Raw genomic sequence first — 9,803 nt, forward strand, 5'->3', positions numbered from 1 at the left:
ATTTGTAATGGATAGCGCAGTTCTTGTATGTAGACAGAGACACCCCCGATGGAATTTCAGGGTTTCAGACTGTTTGTGGGGGATTTTGAATAATCTGACAAAAAAGATGGGCAAGATTACGGGAACCGGAGACTGTACATTATTACACGTTGTTCTTTTGGGGGTTTCATTCCACTTAATCATTCTTAACTCAGGAAAGCACTGATGGCGTGATAAGTGCACGTGGCACGTCTTCTAGCTTCCCCATGCTTTATGTACATGTATTTTTATAACCTTGTTTTAAAGTTAGTTGTGAACAAACAGCAATTTTCTCCAGTCTAAATTGGCATCATTTCTAAGATGAGTAATTTCCTTCAATTTTTACAAAAAACAACTGCAGTTTCCCACTAAAGTAATAGTCAGGCATGACATTGAACAATAGCTGATTATGTTTGTCAGCTGATTTCTTATTTTGATCAATGTCTATGTTTAGTTTACTTTCATCATGTGTATCTGTTTCCAGAGATACACTGTATTGCCTGCTTGTTACTATATTGGAAGCATGTTGGTCTGTTTTAGTGCATCAACCACCCTTGTCTTGCCATGGGGTTAAAGTTCATCATTGGAATGTAGTGAGCTTTCTACTTAACAGCTGAATACAGGCAACGAATCATCTCAGGCAAAAATATACCACTGGCCGATGTCATTGAAGAGTTGTACCGCTTTTCTACCAGAATATATTTTCTACAGTTATGTATTGTTAATATGACTTATATAACGGATCAATCATCTGTCTCTTTCGAATGTTGTTTTTTTTAATGGATTTAATATGCCATGTGTTCTGTTCTTCTCAGCCTCAGGAAGGTGACCAGCATTGCAATGTGAACCCCTTACAGATGCAGCTGAAGAACACGTCAGCAGATGCTGGCACCTAACCTGGCTCATCTGCTGGGGGAGCCGCCACCGGCCCTGGCTTGACGTGTTCTCCAACGGCAAGGGTGGCCAGTTGAGAAAGACAGTCAATCCTAACTCCATGCCATCTCTGGTCTTCCAGTTTCATTTAAAAGAATGTATGAGTTTGGAGAGGTTTTTTTTTTTTCTCACAAGGCTGAAGTCATGCAGCCGGATTTCTGGAAGTGGTGAGTCACTTCTGCACAGTCGTCTATTCAAGAATCCTTTAGGCTAATTGTTACGGGGTTTGCATTTTTATTTGCAGTGATTAGCCATGTTTTAGTGAGCATTCACCCCTCCTTGCCCCTTGTGAAAAAGCCATAAGGGTTAGCCAAGGGTTTTAAATCCATTCTCTTACTTCTTATCAGAAATTTTAATATTTTCGCTGGCTCACTTTTGTTATGTGGAAAATCTTTTAGCTTGGACTAAATATTAGAAACACCTGACAATTAACACAAGCGTTTCAAAATGCCCAACACTTGCAGGCTATGCATCCTCTTTGTAATATTCTTGTAAGTTATAACAAGGCAGGTCTGACACCCTGTACATTCTGACTACTTCTAAAACGCTATCAAAGCCATTGTTACAAAATGCACAGACGGTTTGGTGGACTCGCATAAGAGTGAACGTAAACTAAATATAGTATAGGCACTGTTGACAGAAGTATAACAATGTTGTATTCTTTGATTCAAGCTTTTTAAGTTGACAAAGCTTGAGGGTTTTGATTTTTATATTTTAAATTACCACGCCTAGCTAAAATAAAAAGCAGAAAAAGTAGCCAACGAAGGCAGCCAAAGGCTGAACCAGTCACCCCAAGTCTTAGTAGCTTCTGTACATTGTAAAGTTTGTGAAGTAGTGGAAGTTAGTGATTGTTGTTAGGCCTGGAAAAGGTGAACTGAGCTGCAGCCTTGCTGTCAGGGCCTCCCTGGCTCCTTCTGTTTAATCCTTCTCTCCAGCCTCTCGTGGTTATTCATATTTTCCCACTGACATCATCGAAGCTGCTTTAAATCTGCAGTGACCAGTTAACCCTCAGAGGTATTCGTTTGCAATTGCGCTTGCAAAGTGAAATCAGATGGGCTGTTCTGCACTGTTTTTTTCCTTTTTTTTATTATATTCTGTTAGTATTCCAGATGGTTTTTTTTTTTCAACAGGAAAAAAAAAAGGTTTGGCAGGACAGATATCTTGGAAGCACAGCGTGGCAGTTTCTTCTTTTTTTTTTTTGCTTTAATTTGTATTATTATTAAGATGATGTGGAAAAACCATAGCTGACTCAAATGTGTCAATCTGTGTATTACATAGCTGTTTTTTTTAACAGTGTCGTGTAAAATACAGAGTATGGTTGCCAGAGAGCACAGAAATAATTTTCTGAAACATTGCTTTCACTAAAAACAAAATTATTTTTTCAATTGCTGTGAAGTGTTGTGACACTTTATAAAAGTGCTGAAAACCTCTGTGGTGGGAACTGTGGTAAAAGCCTAGCAAGTGCGGTAAAACATAGGGAAGGTGTGGTAAAACACTGTCACAGTAAAAGGACAGAGAAGTATGGAAAAGCATATACAAACCATGAAAAACCATGGGAAAATATGTTAACCTATAAATATATAGAATAGCCATAACTTACTAAATGTGAATACATTTTGCATTGAGAAAACTGAATAATTAATAAGAAAAATACCATGTGTATTGGTATTTGGTATACACACAATCATCTCATTTGATGGCATGCAATACCTCCGTTTTTAAGAATATAGAGTCATAGTCCTCATTGGTTTGTGTCGGGCTACAGCGTGGGAAATGTGTTCAAGCCCTATTGACAAGGTGACTAGTCCAGCCCAGCACAGTGTAATCATTTGAAGTAGTACTAGTTAGATAGGAAGGCTGGGATATGTAGTGTTAGCTATTAAAGCTGCATCTCCCTGTTGCAAGTTCCAGTCACAAAGACAGCAGACCTGCAAGTTTCGTATTGAAGGCGGATTTAGAGGTGCTCGGTTGACAGGTGCTTCCTCATCCCTGAAAAAGACCCAGAAGCCGTGAGCATTGAGGAATGGAGCAAATCCATACAAAATAGTTCTGTACAAAAACACTGTATTATAGTAAATACTGCAGTGCACTATAGGAAATTGTAGTGTTTATATGGGTAATGGCAGGTGTGTACTAAGGGCACACAAACAAGCACATTCAATTGCAGATGTGTTTTTTTTTCATATTTTTAATAGACTGCTATTTGGAAATCCTTCCAGGATTTGGTTCATTATCTAAAGCCCTTTTTTCAGCTGTTGGGCTTCAGTTTTACGACTATAGTATTTAGGGTGGCCTCTTTTTTTAATAATGCCCTGATGGCTGCAGAAACTCATTGTCAGTTACAGGATTTAAAAAAATAAAATAAAAAAGATTGGGAAACAGTTTGGAATACTGCGTTCCACTATCATTTATTGCTTTCTGTTCTACGAAAGCATATTAAATATACATTTTAAAAAAGCAAAATTTGTATACTGCTATACTATATCGGAAAGCACGTGTATATCATCCATACATTTAAATATATTACTGATATTAATGGAATTGTGATATTATCAACAATGGTAAAAACTAAGAAAATACCATTTGAAGTTTACTCTAACTTTTTGCAAAAAAAGGCCATATTGACCTCAGTATTTGTTTTTTGTAAAAGAATCTCTGTCAACTAATGAAGCTTGCAAATGCTTTTTTGGGGAACCTTTGATGACCCTGCCTTCCCTCTCAGACCCCAAACTGCTAGAATTGGCTTTGAACCTTAATTGCCCACCATCTAAGAGGGAGACCCTAGTTGCATATTAAATGGAAGGAATGCTGTTCAGACTAGACCCCCAGGTCAAAGTAACTATAGGGTTCAATACTGGCGGTAGTAGTCAGGGACAATAGAAGGGTAGTCTTATCTGGTGCCAACACTAATCAAATCGTTTGTCAGTGCAAAGATAAATGCAAAACAATGTAAGTAGACAGATCAAAGTGTGGGATGCGAATTTGTTAGGTGATATATTATAGAGTTGTGTGGCAAGAACAGACAAAAGAGAAAGACCAGGCTTTAAAAAAAAAGTTTAGTATTCAATTTCCAATAAAGCAATGTTATAGGTGTTTATATCACCTACAAAAAATCCACTTCTTTTCCATAGCATGGTCTTGTCTGTTGGTTTCTACAGAGTAATACAGCTGTATTATAATTGTATCCCAATTGGATTTGTAGTCTTCTGTAAGGGTAATTACTTTTGAATTGATATGGAGTTAGCCCAGGTAATAGATGGCGAGCTGGATCCAGATAGATTGATGTGTACAAAGATGTAGAGAAAGATAAACACCCAATTAGACCATCTGGAAATGAAGGGTCACTGGTTTTAATAGCCCTGGGTAGCATCCCTGTAATAAAGATGTCACAGCCCCAGCCGTATATAACTGCTTCCAAGATATCCATCCTGCGATAAAAAACCCAGCACTCCATCAATGCAGTTAATCTTACATATACGTCCTCCTTGAGCGTGAGGGAGCTGGAGCGGGAGAGGAATAAGTGTCACGTGCTAGTACTGAACCGCTCGAGAGACAACAAGGAAAATTCAAACCGCTTGGCTCTTAATTTCAACTGTTCTCTCTCTCTCCACAGGTACTTTTAAATTCTGTGCCGCTCACCACGACCCCCAGATGATAACTCAAGGACCACAAACCAGGCAAGTAAAAAAACTCTCTTTATTACACCATTATTTACACACATCCATCCTACAGATGGAGAGACAGCTACCGAGAAAATAACACATGGAAATCGCTAAAGTCAACTCCTGTATGCTATGTACACGCAATTAATTATTTCCACGAATTGCAGGGTCACACGTACCACATAATTCAGAGTTAAGTATAATACATGTAAACAAACGACTAGTTAGCAGCACATTAATCCGTCATATTAGTACGCCTAATATAGGTAAACAAAACGACTATTTAGCAGCACAGTAATCAATCATATAGTATAGCTAATAGATGTAAACAAGAACGACTACAATCGTCTCAAAGTCCTTTCAGCTACCCCACAAAACCCTCGGCCAGGGTACCTACGGAAACAATCGCCCAAGACGACAAAGAATGGGATTTTAATACACAGCCCTGAACATGCAGTCCCGCCACGTAAGCATCCATAGGATGCCGACTCTATTTTGTTAATACGATGTTTTCAGAACAAAACAGTTCTCCTGTTCCCAAAAAGTATACAGAAGAGGTCCCACTGGATTTAACTCCGACTTTTTATTCTATACTCTCTTATTTCCGATATCCATAGCCCTCCTGTAAGGTGGTTCATTTAATCGGATAGATTACACGTCCCCGTAAACTATTTGTGTAAGGGTAGCAGGCACAGCACTGTTTTAAGCACAGTACTTCCCATGTATCATGCATTTTTCCGGGTCTCCATTCACAGGTCCTTCTTTTCATCTCCCGTCTGCTCTTGGCCTGTTCCAGAACCTTCTCTGCAGTTCCTGGATCGCCACAAAATGTTTTCCCATAACTAAATTTGGTCACTTGTGACATAAGAAATACCACAAGCCATCCGGAGACCACAAGAGCCAGCTTTGTGCAGGTCATGATTAGAAAATCACCTTCAGGTATCTCTTTCAAGACAATGAGCTAACTGAAAAATCCTTAAGTGCTTACCAGGAAAAATATATATTGTTCTTCATGTTACTGTTTCTGCAATGGTGACTTCCAAGACTGGTTTTCCCCATTGAATCTGCTGATCAGTTTTTCCATCTAATAATCTAGATTTGCACATCAAAATGTATTGAAGAATGTAAGGTCTTTCCTTTTAGATGTGTGAAGAAAGAGTACTGTAAATCCAACTGTGTGGTGTGCAGGGCAGGATTGGGGTCAAGTCCTGGTTTTCAATTCCAATTCCCTTTTAATCAATTCCAACACATCGCAGATCAAAATTGCAGTTAGCAACATTTCTGTTAAAATGAGCTTCTCACAGTGGCAACAAATGATTCCGTCTCTAAAATATCAATTCCGAGTGCAATTCATTTGAAGGAATTGGAATAAGAATTGGAATTGTGAATTGATTTTAAAAAGGAGGCACAATCGATGTAGACTAGTTGGCTTGGTCGTGGGATTGGAGGAAGCCCACTGACCTTCTGTTCTCCTGAGCAGTTGTGGAGATTGCTGCATCAAGGGGGAAACAACAGGTTAACATATTTGCGAACACTAAATAAAAAATGTATATTTTTAAACAGCTAGCACGTGTAATTTATTGAAAACTGTGGTGTATTTTACAGGGATCGTTGCTGTGACAGAACAAGTTTATTCCCTGTCCTCCACCCCCACAATTCTGGAAAGAGTTGCCATAAAAGCAGAACTGGGATGAAAACAGAGCAGAAGCCTTCATATCTTTACAGCGCCTTCATTTTATGGCCACACAGGGATTTGCTGTACTGTTCTTTGAGAGTTCCCTTGTATCTGTTTTCTTAATCACTTGGAGAGCATTCAGCTTTTCCAGAAGAATGGAGTGTGGGATGTGTATTAAGATCCTAGGGGGGCAGTACAGTACAGAGAGATCTGCTTGTTTTTCCTATCCGTTTTTTGTCTCCTTTTTCAAAATGATCTTTCTCCTTTTCAAACTTAATTTACTAAAAATAAGTGTGTGTGTGTGTGATTTGGGTTTGAATGCTTCTGTATCTGATACCTGTGAAATTCAAAAGCATTTAATACTGTGCTTTTCAGTATGGCCTCTTTTTAAAGCTGCAGTGTCCCACAATCATTATTCAGAAATAAAATTCTTAGGGGTCTGTTTAACTTCTTGCAAAGTTTATCCTTCTGCCTTGTTAACTGTCCAGCTTCTTTACATTATTCAAAGTTAGTTTTCCACTGTGTCGCTGCTTCCTTCCCTCGTTTTAACCTGCTACGTCACTCGCTCACCTGGTTCTACTTGCAGCAGTTGGAGGTTACAACTGTGGAAACCAAAATAGAAATAAAAAAATGGTAATAATTTGTTAAAGGAAGCACAAAGCAGGGAAAGTGGTCATTTAAAAGAGTCAGCTGGGGCATTAAAGAGTTCAGACAGTGGGAAAATACAGATAGAGAGTCTGGTCCAGGGTTACCACATGACTCCATTGTACACTAGGACAGTTACGGACAGTTCAGGATTTTCAACTCACATTGCAATGCATTCTGGTAAATGTAGTCCTGCTGTGAAAGGTACCGGAGACAGGTAACGTACCAGAATGCATTGCGATGTGAATTGAAAAGCCTGAACTGTCCCAAACTGTCCTAGTGTAGTCATATGGTAACCCTAGGCTAGTCTAGTTTAAAAAATGAATGAATGTACTAATCATGTCAAGGCTGTATTCAAGGCAAATATTGTCCCAGTCTCATATCAGGTAGAGTCAATAAAGTGACCAGGCAGGATATGAAAGCTGTAGGCCACAATTTGGATGTGCCTATGATTGTTATCACCGCCAATATGCTGCTTTCTGAGCAGATGCTGGCGGCAATACTTCATGGTCTAAGGGTTTATATGAGAAGACTGTTGGTACAGTTACTAAGGAAACGTGTGTGACGTAAGCCAATGAAAACCAGAGCAGAGAAGTTTTCTCACACCAAAAACATCACAGAAGAGCATGTGCTAAACATGGGTTATTACACTCGAGATTCAGTCAACACACTGTATTGAAATCTGTGGGAACGATGCAGAATTTCCACTGTGAATAAGTTTTGGTGCCACTGTATGTGTTGCTGAAGCACTCTTGGTATCTCTGAACACAGACACACGTACAAACATAGAGGTCTAGGGGGTCAACTCACTCAATTAAGCGTACCACACAAAACAGACCAGAACTCACATGCTGTGTAGAATAGATTTGAATCAGACTGTCCTCCCCTTTCTTCTTCTCTTATGTAAATATTGTACCGCTTTCACAAAGTAACCTTGCCAAGCAGATATAAGGAAGCAGTCCAGGACAGACACAAAACATCTTGTTTGTGAGAAAGCAGCATCAGTGCGTTCTATGGAGCATGACTGCCCTCTTGTGGTTATAGCGAGAACAATTTGCTTTATATAAGACACACAAGACGTGCAGATAATTTAAATGTATTGGAAAAATAACAACACGGTTATAATAGTGTATGGACACCTGTCTATACGCTGTAATCAAAGATCAACTTGTTGTGGTTCTTTGTATGAAACAATGACTTTATAAACGTTGTATACAATGTATTCTAAACCTTAGCAGCTGTGGAAGAAAACCATTTTGGTAGCGTGTCCCAATTTTGTTGCTCTGTGAAAGGGCAGCATATCTGCCTGCTTGGCTCTATAGTAATGCAGGCGTGTAAAGAAATGAAAGCCACGAGTTTGCAGAAAGTAAAAAAGTTAAGCTAAAAATAGCAGATCCACCGAGTTGCTTAAGTTTGGGTATTTGAAAGAAACTTGTTTAACATGTGTGCAATCAATCATTTAATCATGCCAAAGGGTCATGCCAAACTAAGTTTTAATCGTATAAAACACAGTGAGTACTACGAGTCATTTGTTACCATTGTAAAACGTGCGCTGAATAGATGATTCCTTTATTAACCCATAAAAAAAAACTTGGTTAGAGATGCCACAAAGTAAGTGGCAAAGCCTTAACCGTATGTGTGTTGAAGGCCACTAGGACCTCTTCCATCCTTGTCAAGGGGAGTGCTAACCTTCTCTCCTTTCATACAACACGCTTATAATACGGACTTTGGCCGTATATATACGTTCGTTGAAGATGTTTGATTGAGATTGTGGTTACCACTGAAAAATTTTCAAGATCCATATATTTATTTTATAGAACATAGAACGATAAATATTGCGCAGTATGACACATTCTACAATATTTATAACGATATCGAGATAGAAAAATGAAAACACTTTAATAAAAGCAGCTCTGTTCAATTTTGCATAATGTGAGCTTCTTGTCCAATCAGCGGTGACTATAGCCATTGCGTATTTTGTACGCGCCTCCGATGAAGCAGTCCAGACAATTTCAAAGCAAACATGCAGTTTTTTTTTAAACAGGATACTTTTTAAATCGAGTGTCACGTCAGTGTGTTTTACATCGGTTGTGTTAGATTAACTTTTTGAAATACAGTACAGCACCTGTCTGGAAAACTAGCAACAAAGGCGGAGAGTGACAGTTCGCTGCTGTGTTTATGTACGTTGTTATTTTGGCTATGTTTAAATGCGGTTCTTCTAAGTCTTATGCTCTTTTCCTTTTATCTTTCCAAGGCTGGCAGCCGGAACGCAGGCAGCAACACCAGACCTTGACTTTGATAACAGCGTTGTATTAATTACTCAGGTAGCGTATTGGGCCTCGTGTGTAAGTCTCCAGACTTACACAAGGGGGAGACAAAGGAGCGATTCTGAACGTGTATAAACTAAAAGAGGTTTTGCATTATAGTAACTGATTACCCTAGTGTGAAATGTCTGTAGAAAGTGCACAAACAAGTACAAGCGAAGAAAAACGCTTTCTGTGGTGAAGTCATCTTTCCTAACGTTTGCATAAAGGGGAGCTTCCTGGCCAATCAGTGCACACCTTCCAGGAAGCGTTGACATAGGTTAAGCATACCTGCCAACAGTCCCTATATTGTCGGGACAGTCCCGATTTCCTAGCAAATGTCCCGCGTCCGTATATTTACCCATAGAAAAAAAAATACTCGATATTATATCATAATGAGTGTTTTTTTGTCTATGACTCGTCCCGTGTATGATGCGTATGACCACATGAAGGACCCAACCGCAAAACGAAACCAAAATGTTACCCATGCACAGAACTACGTAAAACGTGAAAGTCAATGCAGTTTAGCAAAACATTTTTAAAAAAACAACAACACAAGTTTCCAGA

The 9,803-nt window shown here is 39.0% G+C and overlaps 1 non-coding gene across 1 annotated transcript; it reads right to left on the minus strand.

The window, feature by feature from the left end:
* Window positions 1–8,516: 8,516 nt before the first annotated feature.
* Window positions 8,517–8,644, minus strand: LOC117397042 (U6atac minor spliceosomal RNA). Its single transcript, XR_004543781.1, has one exon. It is a non-coding gene; the product is annotated as a U6atac minor spliceosomal RNA (small nuclear RNA).
* Between the last annotated feature and the right edge of the window lie 1,159 nt (window positions 8,645–9,803).

This window comes from Acipenser ruthenus, chromosome 31, assembly GCF_902713425.1.
Source record: "Acipenser ruthenus chromosome 31, fAciRut3.2 maternal haplotype, whole genome shotgun sequence".
NCBI lineage: Eukaryota > Metazoa > Chordata > Actinopteri > Acipenseriformes > Acipenseridae > Acipenser > Acipenser ruthenus.